The 18,391-nt window shown below is 38.3% G+C and overlaps 1 long non-coding RNA gene across 2 annotated transcripts; it reads left to right on the forward strand.

Moving 5' to 3' along the window:
* The first annotated feature begins 1,307 nt into the window (after positions 1–1,307).
* Positions 1,308–18,019, forward strand: LOC150011647 (uncharacterized). Of its 2 annotated transcripts, none has more exons than XR_016510671.1 (3): positions 1,308–1,390; positions 12,318–12,452; positions 17,128–18,019. It is a non-coding gene; the product is annotated as an uncharacterized LOC150011647 (long non-coding RNA). The 2 variants fall into 2 exon arrangements; XR_016510670.1 differs by lacking the exon at positions 1,308–1,390 and adding an exon at positions 11,049–11,099.
* The last annotated feature ends 372 nt before the right edge of the window (positions 18,020–18,391 follow it).

Consider the following 18,391-nt stretch of genomic DNA (forward strand, 5'->3'; position numbering starts at 1 on the left):
TATATGATCTTACCTCATGGATAAGTAACACACACAAACCTGTACACCTGGCAAAGAGCAGATTTTGTATCTAGTCTTAGGTTTGTCTAATTAAAACCTTCAATTGTCACCTCTTTGCTGTGATGCCTCTGTTTTGGTGTGTGGCAAGGTACTGAGGACCAGAGTGATCAGAGGAAGCTTCCTGGATAAATATTACAAGGCTCATATTGAGCTCTGATGGCCAAACAGAATTTGGAGCAGCACAGAGCGGGGGGAGGGGGGAGTGCATTTCATGTAAAGAGCTACAGACATTTCCAAAGGTGCTAGAATGGGATTTGAGTATGAATTTGAAAAAGTACAGTGAAGATGGCACCTCAGTGGTATAATCTTTCTCAATTTGAGTGGTTGTTTGCAGCTAATGATGATATTTCATAACATTTTGTTTCTTACTAAGTTGATATATCTGTTCTTTTTAGCAGAAAGTCTAAGCAATGGAAGGGAAAGTGACCTGAGCAGAGTCAGAGGACCACGTTTGTAACCTGGTTGTGTGATCCTGGGGAATTCATGCTCTCTTGCAACACCCCTTTGACATGCTTAGATTTTGTTCATCTGCATCTCCAAGGGATGAACCCAAAGCCAGCCTCTAAGTTCTTTTGACTGTGTAAAATAAACTAAGCCAATCAAGGCTACAAATGAGAACAACAGACCTGTCTAAAATTTATTCCATTCTTTCAAAATCTCTACAAATAATCTTCCTCAGTTGGTATGGTTTACAAAGTGTCTGCAAGTAAAACCATTATTGCTTGTTTTAAATGACACAGTTCTCAATCATTCAGAATATGGAATATTCTCTCTAAATTATCTTGGTGTCTGACCAGTGTAGCTCTCCAATGGCTCCTCCTCATGAAGAGTAGAAAGTTTTCAGTAAGAAACACTTTGAAAAATGACAGCTTTGAGATTCCATCATTTTTCTCTATTCTTTTTGCTGTCCATCTCCAGAGACTGCAGCTCCGAAGGACTGAGAGGCTTTATTAGCAGTGGTAAAGGCCCTGGAGTGAAAGGCATGTAATTGCTGGCAGGCCTAAGCTTCGTGCAAGTTCCTGGCCACAGGAGGAAGCTCCCTTCTTTTTTAGTGCTTGTTTTAGGCAAATTATTATGATAAGTGCAATGAACAGTTATGGTTGGAGCAGGAAGCTAGGAAGAGTGTGTTTAAATTAGAATCAGATGACTAACGGCAAGTGGGTATACATAATTCCCACAGTCTCTACAGGAGGTGGAGCAGATTATACCTATGAGTTTAGGGAAATCAAAATAATTTCTAGAATGGATCAAAGCTCAATATTTGACTAGAAACACATGAAGGGTGCTGCTTGGGGAGCAAGAATGTCGCTGATTTTTAGTTTCTTCACGAGTGAGTAGCTGCTTCTCTGGTTTCCGTAGTTTGCCTCTGCCATTGGATTCTCCCTGCCATTCCCCTTGTACTGGCTTTTGGGCCCTTTACCTGCTCATTATCAACTCTATGGAAGGAGGCTGGGAGGAAGGGCAGGGAGGGCAACCCTCCAATTAGGTTGCGTTTCTCGTTTTCAGTTCTGGCAGAAGGTTCATGGCAGGAAGACTGAGGCCTGTAACCATAACGTGTGGTCTGGGGGCTATCCATAGACTTAATGTATCCATGCTGTTCTTTCTCTTCCCCCTTACCATACAAGGCCAGGGACTGACCGCACAGCCGTTCTCTTCTGCTCTGGAAAGCTGCTGCTCCAGGGTGCACGGGGAGCGGGGAGAGGACTGCTTTCCTCGGGCTTTCTTGAAATGAATCCAACCCTTTCAGTGTACAGTGTTCTCTTGACTGGGCTGAGTTATTATCAGAGGACGAGGAGCTTTCCTCTTTCATAATTGTGATGGAAACAGCTTCAGGGAGAAGAGGTAGCAATTTGGAAAGTTGTTGTTATTAAGTTTAGTTGTGAATGGTAGCTGTTTAAGGAGATGAAAACACTGTTTCTAACATTAGCTTGGTGCTAAACTTTGCCTCCAGAGTTATGAGTTATGACTTTGCCCCTGACAGGAGATGTTGTCTATTCTGATTCTGTCTGTGGGAACTACTTTTAAACTATTTTTATTGAAATACATCTTCCTGTCTATCAGTATCAACAGGTACATCCCAGTGATGTGGGAGTTTGTGGGCAGATTGTTCATTGAGTCACAACTTTGTAGATTGTCTTTAAATATCATGATAAGCTTAGTGACAATAATAAAGGTGACAAAGATAATAAAATTTACAGCCCAAACTAACCTGCCCTTGAAGTCTTACACTCAACAGAAGCTATTTGAGCCTGAAGGAAGCAGAGTATTATTGGGTTCAGAAAACTGAGTAGGCCACTTGCCATCTTTCTGACATTGGGCAAATTCTTTAACTGTGCTAAGCCTTATGTTCCTGATCGGAAAAATAGGAATTATAATAGTGAGGATACTTAGAATGGACATTTGTCATTCTTTTTTATTGCGTAGCATGGGGACTCTACTTCCTATGTTTAAGAGATACATTCACAATACATATAATGCCAGCTACTTGCTCTCCTAGTCTTCCTTGCAACTAGGATGAAGGCACCTGCTCCAGAATTACAGGTCAACTGAGATTTCTCACAGGGATGGTAACAGAAGGATCAATTCAGTGGTGGCAGGGATGACAGTGCCTGTAGTGGCATTTGGTGTCCACGATTAGGAATGTCAGCAGTACAGGCTGTGCTAGTCACTTCCCAGAGCAGCACTGCAAGCCCTGAATGGGTTAATACCTCAGAGAGGGAAATACTGAACGTGCTTGGCACAGGGCATGAAATAGAGTAGGCTTGAATGACTACTATGTTAGTATGAGAAGCAGTACTAGGAAGAATAATCAGAGATTAAACTGAAAACATACCCTGGGTGTTGCAAACTTTTTAGGGAGGTATTTTGAAGGTAATTACTGGAAGGAATTCATAAAATGCAATCTTGATTTTCATAGAATTAACTCACAGGGACTGGACTGAGTCCAGCTTCCTCATTTACAGATAAGGAAGGCTCAGGGATGTTAAGTGAGTTAGTGCCACCAGCTAGTGAGTGGCAAAACTGAACTAGAACTTCAGTTTTCTAACTTAGGAGTTTTTATACTCTACCCCCCACACTGCCTCATGCTATTTCGATGTAAGAATTTTACAAACATATGAGTCTCATGTGGGTTAGGTTCTATGAAGAATTGTAAAAGAACAATGGGTTGTACTTTGGATTTTTCAATGCTGTTTTTTATTATCCTAGTTGAAGCTGGTAAGACACATGACCAGAACAAATAATGGCCAGAGTGAAAGAACACAGCATACGCTGGTCCCTGTGGCTGTGGAACCACAGACTGGGCTGTTGGGATGGGCTACATTCAGGGAAATGCTCACAGAAAAAGTGAGAATTGAAGTGGAAGGTAGGGGTGACTTTTACTGTCTGGATAAGGTAGTTATTTTTAAAAAGTGTTAAGGTAAAGCCAAAACAAGACATTTATTTGTGTGTTTATTTGTTTTTGAGGAAGTATCAGGGTAGAACTTTTAAAAATACCTTGGAAATTATAGGATATGAATTATGATGCCTAAAATGCCTAAATAAAATAACATTTAAAAATCTCTACTGTAAGCACTTAGAGGGCTATTCTGTTGATTGTCTTAACCAGTTTGGAAATATGTCATATCATAATAAGTTGAAAACATGAATGAAAATATATTTATGACATTTTAATGTAGTTTCATGTTTTTATAAGAACAGTTATGTGTATGACAGGAATCACTATGACAATAATGGGACACAGGTAAGGTAGACTTTTTTTTTTTATTTAAAGATGAGGAAACTGAAACTCAGGATGGTTAAATGGCTTGCCCATATCATAAAATAAGTTGGTTTATGTAACAAAACTAAGGTCAGGTATCTGGACTTCTAGTCTAAAATTTTATCTGCTAAGAAAATCCACAAAAATTCATGTGTCAAAAAGCAACTTTGGGGAAAAATGTATATTGTGGTAATAACTTCTATTTTTGTTTGATTGGATATGTCCTATTTCTATCTCAAAGGTGATTTACCCCTGAGCATAAAGGAATTTCTGCACACATTGCCAGTTCTGGGTTGTCTAAAATGACGATTATAAAATAAATCCACTGGGTTACTGAGTGCTAACTGACTTGGGAGCTCCAGGCTGCAGAGATGTCATGAGCTGGATCTTATGGGGAGTCAAGAGGCTCAATGAGCCTGACATTTCCTCCTGGACTATGTCAATGTAGGTGGTGAAAGGTATTTTTTTTAAGCCAGAAAAATTCCACATCTAGAATTTTCCTCAAGGGAGAACACTGACAATTCTAATCTGTCAAAAGATGAAGAGATTTATTTTCTGCTTGCTAAGCCAAAGATGATAATTTGAAGAGGAATCTGAAACTTGGATTCTCCAATCCATAGGTGGAGAGGGCCAAGAATCGTGCCTCTAGTTGGGTTTTGTTTTGTTTTGTTTTTGTCTTAAAAATTATCTCTCTTTCTTCATTCCTTACTTCCTCCCTCTCTTCCTTCATTCCTTCTTCCCTCTCTTTCTCCCTTTCAGTAATAAGGTTCTCCTTAGCTGGAAACTATACCCAGTTATGAAACAGTTTGCCAGTCCCAGTCTCATTTTTCTTGCCTTCAGCAACACTTAACATCACAGATCACCTCACACCCCAGCCTTCTTGAAACACACTTTTCTTCTGGCTTCCACTCTACTGGTTTTCCAATTAATTTTCTCTCGGTGCTTCCTTAATTCCTTTTTAGGTTCATGCTCCTCTACGTGGCCATTAAATTTTAGGATTCCTAAAGGCTCAGTCCTGGCCCTGCTTGTTTTCTTTTGACTCTATGGTTTTTTTCTCAGTCAAGTTCCATGACCAAGCTTGACTTGCCCTCTAAATACCTGTGACATGAAAATGTATCTCTGTATAGCCCAGGTCTTTCCTTTAAATACCAGGGCATGTAATGTCCTTATGTATTCCCCTTGGTGGTCTCAAAAACACCTTAAGTTCAACATGAATATGACAAATTAAGGCCAATTAATCATGTTTCCCCACCAATTCTGACTGTCCCCTGCCGTTCCCAGATCTCAGTGAATCTAGTAGCCTCTGCAGTTGCGGGGACCTGGGCCTCATTCTCTCTCTCAAACCCTACATCCAGTCTGTCAGCAACTGCAATATTGCTCACATCTGCCTCCTTTTCTCCATTTCTACTGCCACCACTGGTCCTGATTTAAGTTTCCTTTTACCTGGATGACAGCAGAAACCTCCTACCGGCTCTGCCTACATCCTTTCAGCTTTCTTACATCATTAAAGGAAAACAGTGAAATTCAAGTTGTGATGATATGGACATAAAGAGCCTTCAACATATTCAAGTCAAGGCACCTAATAGGCACAGGGTCAAACTTGTTGGCTTTTGTCTTTCCCTTGTAATACAGAATGCCTACAGCCTCAGCTATGAAATAGAGCGAGATTATCATGCTGTCATGACCTCTAACCTTAGTCTCCCTATTCTCCTTCTTCAAACTTCAAAATGGAGGCCAAAGAAATTATGTTTTTGCAACAATATCAGAAACAAAATAAACTGAGAAGAGGTTGAAATAATCCGTGATACACCGTTTCAATGTTAGATCAAAAGATGGAGGGAGGAGAAATGCAATAATAGTAATTTTTACCTAAACTTATATACAAATACAGATAAACACATACAGAATTATAGGTATACTTATGCACACCAAAAATGTACACACACACACCCTGTACTGAGCACCTAATCCAGGCCTGGAATTTACTTAATATTTCTTGAATGGACAAATGAAAACAAAGCCAGATTCTTATCAGGTTTGGATAAAATATTAGCTGCTTGTGTAACTCACTCATATGTCACCAGAAAATGACATCAAAACAAAAAAATATTTACTAGTTAAGATACATTCTTAAAGAATTCTTTTTCAAAATTGTTCTGGGAAAACATTTATCACCTCAAATTCTTAGAGTCAAATAGGACTACGCTTCTTTAATTCTATTCCCTTACTCTGTTTCTGTCAAGCTCCAATTGTAGTCCTCAGAGGCAAGTATCCTCCTTTTCTGCTTTATGGATGAGGAAACTGATACACATCCAAGTTGGGGAATTGAGACTTGGATATAAACTTGGTAAAACTAAATTCATAAAAAGGCAACTCATTGCAGAACAGGAAATTTATTTTATGCCTGATGTTCCATACTAGTAATACCCTCCAAACTCAATGATATTGTAAAAAATATATACAGCCAAGACTCAATATTTTCAAAAGTTCAATTCTTCCTAAATTGATCTATAGATTCAATGCATTTCTAATCAAAACCTCAGCAGCCTACTTTGGTAAAAAATCGAGATGCTGATTTTAAAATGTATATAAAAGTGCAAATGACCTAAAATGACCAAAGCAATTAAGACAAAAAACAAAAACAACAAAAAAAACAAAATTGGAGCTCTTATGCTACTTAATTTCCAGGCTTAATGTAAAACTACAGTAATCGAGACAGTGTGGTATTAATGACAAGGTAGACATGTAGATCAATGAAGCAAAAAGTTCAGAAATATATTTAAGATCAGTTGACTTTTAGCAGAGGTGGCAATGTAATTGAGAAAAATTCTTCTCAAAAAATGGTGGAGAAATGGTATATTTGTAAGGAAATAAATGAACCTTTATTTTTATCTCACGTTATATAAGAAATGGATCATAAATCCAAATTTAAGGAGAAAAACAATGAAATTTTTAGAAGAAAATGTAGAAAAAGATCTCTGTGTCCTTGAGGTAGGCAGAGTTCTTAGATACAAAAATCATAAACTATTAAAGAAAAAATAATAAATTGGCCTATCAAAATTAAAAGCTTTTGCCCTCAAATGACATGCTTAGACAAAGGAAAGGCAAACCATAGAATGGGAGATAATTTTTACAAAGCATATATGTTATGTGTTTCTGTATAACAAATTACCCCCAGAGTTAGCAATTTAGAACACCAAACATTTACTATCTTTCATTCCTCAGGGGCCAACAATCTGGGAAGTTGCAGTTAAGCTGTTGGCTGGAATTGCAGTCATCTCAAGGCTGATCTGGGGAATGATAAACTTCCAAGCCCACATACATGACTTCAAGCAGAAGATCCACCAGCAACATCTTAGTTTCTAGTCATATGAGACTCTCCACAAGCTTCTTGTCTGTTCTTATGACATGGCAGCTGGTTTTTCCTAGAGTGAATAGCTCACAAGAAAGAACTACTGAAAAAAAAGCTGCAATCTTTTACGATCAACTTCCAAAGTATATATCATAACTGACACATTCTAGTTACTAGAGATGAGTCCCTAAATCTAACCCATACTCAAGGGAAGTTGAGCTAAGCTCCACCTCTTGAGAGGAGAAGTATCCAAGAATTTGTGGATATAGCTTTAAAACTACCACAATACATATCTTACAAAGAATTTGTGTATAGAATATGAAGAGAACACTTAAACTCTATAACAAGCAAATAATGTTATTAAAAAATGAGTAGGAAATTAAAGATGTTTTACAAAAGAACATGTTATTATGTCTCTTAAGTACACAAAAGGAGATTTAACATCATTGTTCATCAGGGGAATGCAAGTGAAAACTATGTATATCCACCTGAATGATTAAAATTAAAGAGACTGAACATTTTGACTAAATGTTGACAAGGATGTGGAGCAACTAGAACACAAAATCACTGGTAGGAATGTGAAATAGTATAACCACTTTGGAAAACTGTCAGTTTCTTTAAAAGTTTAATTGATACCTAATATACAGGGCAGGGCAAGAGTAGGCTTACAGTTGTGAATATGCAAAACAGAGTTTATTGTTGCTTCTTGTTTATTAATTATTGTTTTATTATTCACATGAACAACTGTAAAACCTACTTTGCCCAATTCTATACTGTTTTGCAATCCCACTGTGAAATATTTGCCTAATAAAAATAAAAACAGATGATAGCACAAGTATTTGTATATATAAGACTTCTGGTGAAGATGGAAGCATAGGTAAACATGCTTCACCTCCTCACACAGCTAGAAAATATTACATCTAGACTACAATACAGATATCACCCAGAACCATCAGAAAATCCAACTATATGGAAGTCTGAAAACCAAGGTTTTAAAGAAGCTGCATTCATTCAGACAGGTAGGAGGAGTAGAGACATAGAGAGGGTTGGAGATGAGGGTGGCACAGAATGGTGGGAGTGGCTCAGAGAGGCAATAGAATGGGCAGTCCCACATTCATGTGGAGTGGATAAAAATCAGCAGGGTACCTTGAAACCAAGAAATCCCAGCCCCAAACCAGACTATCCAGCAATCTAGGGTTCTAGTGCCAGGAAGATAAATCCCATAACTTTTGGCTGTGAAAACCAGTGAGGGTTAAGGCAGTGGAAGAAACTGCTGGATTATCAGGAGACATCCTAAAGGGCTGGCACGAACTTAGGACTTACACAGACCTACCCCCTGTGGGATTCAGCACCAGGGCAACAGCTGGAAGGGCACCAGTCGGATACCGGAAGAAAGTGAGGAGACTGGAAATGGTGCAAGTGCTGGGAAATAGCTTCTTCCCAGGCAAACCTCCAGAAGCCAGGCAGTGGCATTGTCTGCTCTCCAAGCTCTCCCCTGACACAGAGCCACAAAACAGTGACATGGGTTGCCTCACCCTGGTGATCACCTAAGGCTCTGCCCCACACAATTTAGAGGTCTGCTCTTCTACAGTAGGCCATGCTGCTCAGACAGGGAGTCAAATAAGCTTTTCTTAATACACAGAAACAAACACATGGAGGCTGCCAAATTGAGGAGACAAACAAATATGGCCCAATTGAAAGAACAGAACAAAACTCTAGGAAAAAATTAAATGAAATAAGAGATAACCAACCTATCATATGTAGAGTTCAAAACACTGGTTATCAGTATGCTCAAAGAACTCATTGAGTGCAGCAACAACATAAAAAAGACCCAAGCAGAAATGAAGGTTATATTAGGTGAAATAAAGAAAAATCTATAGAAAACCAACAGTGGAGGGGATTAAACTGAGTATCAAATCAACAATTTAGAATATAAGGAAGAAAAAAGCATTCAATAAGAACAGCAAAAAGAAAAAAATAATTTTAAAAAATGAGGAGAGAATAAGAAGCCTCTGGGATATCTCCAAACATACCAACATCTGAATCATAGTGATGCCAGAAGAAGAGGAAGAGGAAGAAATTGAAAATGTATTTGAAAAATAATGAAAGAAAACTTCCCTCATTTGGTGAAGGAAATAGACATACAAGTCCAGGAAGCATAGAGAGTCCCAAGCAAGTTGGATTCAAAGAGGACCACACAAAGACACATTATAATTAAAATGCCAAAGGTTAAAGATAAAGAAAGAATCTTAAAAGCAGCAAGAGAAAAGAACAGAGTTACCTACAAAGGAGTTCCCATAAGACTATCAGCTGATTTCTCAAAAGATACTTTGCAGGCTGGAAGGGACTGGCAAGAAGGATTCAAAGTAATGAAAAGCAGGGACCTACAACCTAGATTACTCTATCCAGCAAAGTTATCACTTACAATAGAAGGACAAATAAAGTGCTTCCCAGACAAGGTTAAGCTAAAGGAGTACATCATCACCAAGCCATTATTATATGAAATGTTAAAGGAACTTATTTAAGAAAAAGATCAAAACTATGAACATTAAAATAACAACAAATTCACAACTATCAACAACTGAATCTAAAAAAACAAATCAAGCAAACAACCAGAGCGGGAAAAGAATCACAGATATGGAGACCACTTGGAAGATTATCAGCTAGGAGGGAAAAGGGGGAAAATGGTGAAAATGGTGCAGGGATCAAGAAGCATAATTGATAGGAACAAACAGACAAGGGGATGTTAAGAACAATATAGGAAATGTGAAGCCAAAGAACTTACATGCATGACTCATGAACATGAAATAAAGAGGGCATTGCTGGACAGAATGGGGGTACTAGGCAGAGGGGGCAAAGGGGGAAAATTGGGACAACTGTTATAACATAATCAATAAAATATATTTTAAAAGATTTGTATTATATATGCTCACAGCAACTTTATCTATAACAGATAAAAGAACTGTAAATAACCTAAATATCCATCAACAGGCAATGGAAGAACAAAAGATGGTACACCCATACAATGGAGTACTACTCAACAGTATAAAGGAATAAATTACTACTACACAAAACAACATGAATGACTCTCAAAATCATTATGCTACAGGAAGAAATTCCAACACAAAATAGTATATACTCTGTGAATGCAATTGTGTACAATTCTAGAAAATGGAAATAGTGACGGAAAGCAGATACATTTTTGCCTTGGGCTATGGCTACAAGGAAGTACAGCATACAAAGGAAGGAAAGGAATCTTTTTTTTTTTTTTTTTTTTTTTTAGGAAAGGAATCTTTTGCAGTGGGTGGAAATGTTCTGTATCTTGAATTTTGGGGTAGTTTCAAGAGTGTATACATCTGTCTACACTCATTGATTTGTATGCTTTAAATAGATGAAGTTTCTAAATATTAGGTACATACCAATAAAGTTGACTTTAAAACATTGGGTGTAGAGTATGTAAAAATTAATAATTTTGAATCTTTAGAACTGTTAAATATCACTTTGTGTGAGTACATTCACCATATGCATGACTTGTGGCTTAGCAAAACATTTAAATTATCTGATTTCCAGTGTTCTTGTCTGAAATGTGTGTAGCTGGCAGATATGTAAGCAAATGGAAGAAAGAGGGAGGGTTTGTGGTGTTGCATTAGGTGATCTCTGAGGCCCCTCCAGTTCTTACATAATCCTGCCTCTTGACCCTTCATGGACAAGAGCCCAGGCCTTGGAACTCAACAAACCTGGACTCGATTCTGGCTCTGCTATTTCTAACAGTGTGACCATGGGCCAGCTACTAAGTTTCAGTTTCCTCAGAGGTAAAATAAGGATAATGTACCTATGTTGAAATGAGTTGACATATAAAACACATAAAGAAGACATCCAACATACAAAGTTGACATCCAACACATGAGGGCACAGAAAAGCTGTTTGGTAAATATTCATTTTCTCCTTTCACTTTCCAGAAAAGTCTCAACAATATCAAATTTGAAATTATGGGTCCTAAGAAAATTAGGACAATTTTCATGAACATTGAAATGTCAGAAAAATCTGTATAATTTGACTGTGCAGACAAAGTATAAATAGCAATCTGATTACTAAAAATACATCTACAAGAAAAAGTTAAATAAGGGTTAAATCTTTTTTAAAATTTGTTTTAAAATTAGTGCTTCAAATTCCAGAGATGCAAGTCACCTCTTCTAAAGAGGAAAATGCACTCTAAATAATATATTTATATCACCACATTATTAACAACCCTAATTTGAAAGTTGGAAGCTGTGAGCTAGTTGATGATCAGTGCCCTCACCCATAAAACTATGCAAGGAAACCTAAAGTGTATGTCTGCTGCTAGGCTCAAAATGAAACAGAAGCTCATAACAGTGTTGTACTGTCTGTTTTATCTCCATTGATGTTTTCAGGGTTTTTTTTAATGTCAAATTGGTGAATATTTTCTATGCCATTTTTAGTTTAAAATTAATATCGGCTGTGTAATGTTCATAATGGAAGAGCAGTATTGGATACAGAGGTGAAAAATAATTAAAAAAATAAAAAGTTATTATTTCTCTGCCTGATTTTAAAAAGGTGTTGTAAATAGAGGTGATTTTTTTGTAGGAATTTGAATTCTTTTAATTATTTTTATTACAGTGTTGAATATTTCACTCAAGAATTTCAAATATTAATTAGAAATTTTTTTTTCTATTTCATCGATCAAAGTGCACAGCCAGAAGTTTGTTTTTGCTAGCTATGCAATAGCTTATTGTCTGTTATATTAAGACTCATTTAAAGCAACTAAATGTGAGTAAATGTTCCTTTAAAACAAATTAAACTTTCAACAAATAATTCAATTCAGCAAGTAGGTACTGAATGCCTACTTTGTGCAGTTTGTGGTGGACTGGATGTCTCCCTGCCTCTGCTTCATTACTTCTTTCTTATGTCATTTCCTTTTGTTCCACCTTCCTTTTTTAAAAATATTACGTGCTCTCTGCCGGGGAGCAGATTGGGACTCATACTGCCGATAGACACATGAACCTGTGAATGCTCTATACACAGGGCATTCAGTGTGGAGAGAAAGCAAGCTGAAAATCCATTTCCATGTAGAATATCCAGTGTATATCATGTATCGTGTTTTCTATATGCCTTCTTCCCACATAGATGGTGAGAGATGTTGGAAATGGATGCAGGTGGAGTTCAGGACCTGACGAGGGTGCACAGACAGATAATAAATTACTTGTCATCCAAGGCTTCTACTGCTTAGAATTTTCTCTGCTGGTAAGCACAACGGCAATGGTGAATGCCAACAAGCCAGAGACCCCTAGGAAACCCCTTTCAGGGAGCTGCTTCTCTGACTTTATAACAGAAAATATTCATTTTCACACCAAAGCACTCTCTCCTTTCCAGTTTTTCCATTAGCATGAATAGAAATTATATCCAGGCCCAATCATCTAAAACTTGGCGGGCGGGGTGGATTCAGGAGCCAGCTCTGCAAAGATGTAAATATCCTCTTCTGGGGTTGAAAGTGGAGTGACCAGGCTATAAATGTGAGCTCTGTGATGTTTGCCTCAGCCTCTAGGAAATATGCAATGAACCTTGAGTAAGTAGAAAGCTGATTAGCTTATTTTGTCTAGGGTCACTTATGTGTGGGGCTACCTAGAAATGAGAGAAGTAGACCAGATGACCCTGCAAACTGTCTGAGGAGCCATTTTATTTATGAGTCCTTGGCAGGACATTCCATGTTCTCCCCAGTTGTCTCCAAACTGTCTGCCCAAATTCATAAACCTGATTCCCTCATGTAAAATGTCTATTTCTGTCCATTTGATATTTTAATAATGGCCCATTCATCAACGTTTTACTCCTCCACACAACTTACTTATTCAACAAACACTTACTGAGTGCTTATTTTGTGCCAGGCCTCGTTCTAGGTGCTGAGAATCCAGTAGTAAACAAAACAGACAAAATTCCCTGCTTTGTCTAATTTACATTCTAGTGGAAGAAACAAAGAGCAAGATAAATAACTAAAATATAAAGTATGTAGATTAGACAGTGTTAAGTATTGAAAAGAAAACCTAAAGCAGGAAAAGGTAATGAAATTTTAGAGGGTCACAAGGGTTGAAATTTTAGATAAGGTAGCCAGGGAAGGCTGCAATGAGAAAGTGGTTTTGACCAAGACCTGAAAAAGGTGAGGGGGTGAGCCATTTGCATACCTAAGGGAAACATTCCAAGCAGAGGGAACAGCATCTGCCTAGTCCCTGAGGTGGGAGCACAGAATTTGCCTCTGTGCCTTTGCCCTCCACATGTTCTTTTCCTGTAATGCCCATCTCTCTTCCAAACTGTTCTTCCTTCAAGACATATCTCCCTCTACTTACTGCTTTCACAGAGTCTTCTCCATTCAGTACTTGATCTCTTCCTACTCCAGATTCTTGAAGCAATTTTTGATTCGTACCTATTCTGTAACATGTAGGATAGGCTGCCTTCTGAATTTAACGGTGTTTGTATGTGTCTACATATGCATATTTATGTCTAACCAAAGTGTAAGTTCATGAAGGGCATGTGTCCTGAAAAGGACTACAGAAGGCAGGAACTCAACATGTTTCTTGACACCATTGCTGCTTTCAAACTATAAGGGTATGGAGTTTCACCTACATTTGGAATTATGGTTGGGCTACATTTTAATAATTAGCTTTTTTTTAGGGTTTCCATCAATGAGTCCAAAGGTCCTAGATCATGTCCTTGGGCATGTTTTCTCTGTTATCATCTGGAAAACTTGAAACAATGACTGGAAGCTACAGTCTGGAGAATTTCACCCCAGGAACAGTCTTCAGCTGGCTATTACTTTTCAAATAGATCTTTTCAAAGATTGGAGAAGCTGTTTAATATGGAAGGTTTCTAATTAAAGGAGTATGACATTAGGGTTTGTTTTTCTAATACAAGTGCCATGTTACTCTTTCTTAACATATATATATTATGTGTATTATTATATATACATTTCATATATATTTCATATATATTCATATATAATACATATACACACAGATACACATATATAGCTCTCTATATTTTATATATGTGCTTTATTATGTGTTATAATATCATAAATATAATGACAAGCTATTTTAGAATATATAAATATTAGTGGCATATTGATATATAAAGTCAGTGACAGATTGAACTCAAGTAACCATCAAGCAAGTACTGCTAGATGCACCATTCAACTATGCAAGCCACTATAATGAAACTTTAGCTATATTTTTGGTAGTTTTATTTTATTCTTAAAAAAAATAAATTTTAGGTTTATGATTTTTTTTTTTTTTTTAGTTTTAGACACAGGTGTTTGATGGTTAAAGTCTTAAGTTTGAGCTTTCCATCCCTTCAGATCAGCTTCAGATCTTTTCTTTCATTCTTGCCACTGCTCCTGCTTTTTCCTCCATGTGGCCTTTGTGAGTGTTCGTCCTCAAGGTGGCTCCTCTCATCCATGCAGCTGTAAGCTAAATCTCCACCAGAACCCCTTTCAAGAGCCATGAGGAGAGAGTCCTATTGGAAATATAAAAAATTTGTGTCAAGAAATCTTTGGATCGGTAAAGACATATTTCACTAAATGATTCCTAGAACTGGATGCCCAGTTGAAGATATCTTGATGGCGTCATGTCAGGAAATGACGCATATCTGGTTCAGCGCTGTGCTTAGGATTGCTGCAGTGTTTATACTGAATACATGGGATTCCTGGAGCATTATCTCACACCAACTGTTATGACTTTATTGTTATTTCAAGTTTCCTCTCTAGTTATTTTTGAACTTTTGTTTCTTGCTCTTCCTTGAGTGGAGGTCTCACCTGTCCCCTATTCACTTCATCCATTTATTTAACTAATATGTGTTTGTGTTGATGGTGTGCACTGGGTCTATGGCAAAGAAGAAATGACATTTTATGCTCCCCAAAATTGATAGGCTACAGGAGAGACAGGAAGGCAATTCCAACACAATATGATAACCACTATTGTGGAGATATGGCCAATGGAAGCAGAAAGAAATGGATGCCTTAAGCTTGTATAGGAGGGATTGAAGGAAGACTTCCTTAAAGAAAGTGGTGGTTTAGCCAAAGCTGAAAATGAGTAGGAGAATTCTAAGTGAGAGGAATGTTGGATGGTAGGGAATTCCAGTCAGGTACGTACAGCCTGGCTTAATCAAGGAATAATAAGCTGTTTGGGGATGGCTGGGGCTCAGTGCACTAGGAAGGAATAGCAGAAGTTGAAGCAAGATGAGTAAGTGAAAATTTCTTTGTGAATGGCAAAGTATGCTTAGGTTTTACCTTATAGGGAAGGAAAAATGGAAGAGTTTTAAAGAGGATGCTGACAAAAAATATATATTTGCATATGAAATAGAATTATTTTAGGATGTATTATCAGGAAAGGGTGAGATTAGAGGCCAAGGGACCAGTTAATAAAAAATTACTACTAGTAAGTGGCAGAGCCAGATTCAAACACAGATGACCTGGCTCCAGAGTGAGTGCTCTCCACCACTACCTGGGCTCCCTCTCATTCAGAGTTCAGGAGAGGAGGTTCAGGAGTCCATCTGCTTGGGTTCAAAACCCTACTTTGACCCTTAGGAGTGGTGGGATTATTGGCAGATCACTTAATCTCTCTCTGCCTCAATTTTCTCATTTGCAAAATGGGAGAATACAAATATAGAAGTACCAAGCTTATGATTTGTATGTGTGTTTGAAGATTAAGAGGATAAATACTTACAAAGTTCCCATGGCAGTGCCAGATATATAGTAAGCCCAATGTAGATATTGGCAATGATTATGGTGATGGTGATGGTGCTGGCAACTGTGTTTCACAGAAAGTTCACTCCCCACTGGAGGCCGCTCAACTGGAATTGACACTTTGCATCATCAATTTCCAGTACCTAATGGCTTTCTGGAAATTGTTGGAATTGATCTGTTACTCTGGATAGGAAAGCAGAGTCATTTCTCAAGTTCTCCTGAGTGTGACCTTGATGGTGTATTGGCAGTAAGGTTTCCAGTGAGTTTCCAGAATGCTAGGGACACCCATATCCAGAAGCAAGTTGAACTTTTCCTAAAGGCAATAAAAATGGTCCCCTGATATTCTCTGTTGTAAGGATCTCAAATACGGGTGGGCATCAGAATCACCTGGAAGATTTGTTAAAACAGATTGCTGGGTCCCACTTCAAGAATATATGCTTCAATAGCTCTGGGGTCCACAAATTTGCTTCTCTGACAAGTGCAGGGTGCTGCTGCTGCTGCTGCTCTGGGGGACAGACTTGGAGAACCACCACCCTGTCAGGTGCTCTCCTGCCTCGTGTTGGAGACAGTGGGGGAGACACAGCCTTCCTGGTTTCCTGCTGCCTCCCTGCCCCTCCTTTTAAGCAACTTAGGATTCCCTCACTGCATCACAGGCTCTGGCTCTGCACTCCCAGGCTCTGTGCACTGCTTGGATCTTTTCTTCATCTGCATAACTGAGAGATTGGACCAAATCCCCAGACCTACAGAATCAGAATTCAGAATGTCTGTGGGTGGGGGCTAGCAACTTGCATTTTAACAAATGCTCAGAGAATTCTGATCGTCATTATAGTCTGAGAGTCACAGAACTAGATATCCCCAGTACCCCTCTGCCTCTAACACTGCAGGATTCTAGATTCCCACCATGGGCAGCTCCCATGCAGCCTCGAGGCCAGGTGCTGCCTTCTGATGATAAGAGACATTACCCCTCTGACCCTGCTTCCCACCTGTGGCATGGGCCCCTCCCACCTAGGAGGCAAAAAAAGATCAGGTGACTCTTAGAAATGAACATGTATTTATGTATATTAAGAAAATAAATTTTAAAATTAAGAAAAATAAAAATTTAAGAAACATCCTTCTTGTCAAAATCCTTATACACAGTTAGTGAGCTGGAGAGGAATTTGAATGTGCATCTAGTGAGCTTTTAACAACAGCACATACTATTTCCAGGCAGACATGGAGGCACCATCATGCTCAATCTTGGGCAGAGAAACAGTGGTTGGAACAGTCCAGCAGGAGAGGTGAGGACCACAGAATCCGATCTGCGTGATCCTGCTACTCGTTTCTCTGTCACTCTCACTGGAACCACTTGCTGGTGAAGTGCCCTGTGGCTCTTTGTGAAGAATACAGATAACTCTTTCTGACATCTTTTACCTGTGATTTTGATTTTCCAACCCCTAGTTCACAAAAGGATTGCAAGCCAAAGTTTGTCAACATCACTAGTTAATCTGGGTAATGAATGCGAAACACACTATCCTGGCAACTCAGTGACTGTGATAAATGAGGTCAGCATGGGAACGCTGGGTTTGTGTGTCAGTTCCATAACTCGGATTTCTGGGATCTGGTTCCTGCCACTTGGCATGCTTCCTGGCTGCACCTTTTTGCCATGCTAGACTACGGGAGGAGTCCCTGGAAGGAAATCCTGAGGAAAATGACTGAGCAATTCTTAGGATGACATAGAAGGAGAAAGTTAAGCTTCCCTGAGCAGCCTCCGTACCACTAAACACTATTTGAAGGTGCAGCCGGGGGAAGATCAAAGATACGTTACCCAACCATTCTCCAGGGGGACAGCATGTACATTTCAGTGGCAGAAAAAGAGCACTCTGTTCTACCATAATTAGTTGTTATTAATAATTTTACTGTTGCCTTATCATATTACATACTTCTGCTTACATTCAGTAACCTATATTAAGAAAATCTTTAAGTGCTAGATTTTTGGACTAAATAACCTTTTCTTTAAAAAAACACAAAGGTTCATACAAGATACAGACCAGGTGTTATACGACTGTACACTTGAAACCTATACAATTTTATTAACCAATGTCAACACAATAAATCTTTTAAAATGTACAAAAAAGGAAAAGAGAAAAATAAAAGCTCAAATTGAATTCCAACCCAAACATATTTTCACTGTGATCTATTAGAATATCTAACAGATATTTTTGAGTTTTTTCAAATGTTTTAGAATAATAGACATCAACACTAATCATAGCAACAAACCAGTGATTGGTGACAAACCAAGTGTATTGTCTCCATTCAAGTAACAAATACTGAGTTCCAGCGAGATCAGGTCACAGCCCTAGGTGCTGTGAATGTCTTAAAAAAATGCTCTTGCCTTTTTACCATTTAATAAGGAGATTAAACAATTACACATTAATAATGTAAATTGAATATTTAAAATATTCTAAGCAGTACAAAATGCAATGGAGGCTGA

The sequence above is a fragment of the Furipterus horrens genome, unplaced genomic scaffold (genome assembly GCF_987537825.1).
Source record: "Furipterus horrens unplaced genomic scaffold, mFurHor1.1.pri manual_scaffold_4, whole genome shotgun sequence".
NCBI lineage: Eukaryota > Metazoa > Chordata > Mammalia > Chiroptera > Furipteridae > Furipterus > Furipterus horrens.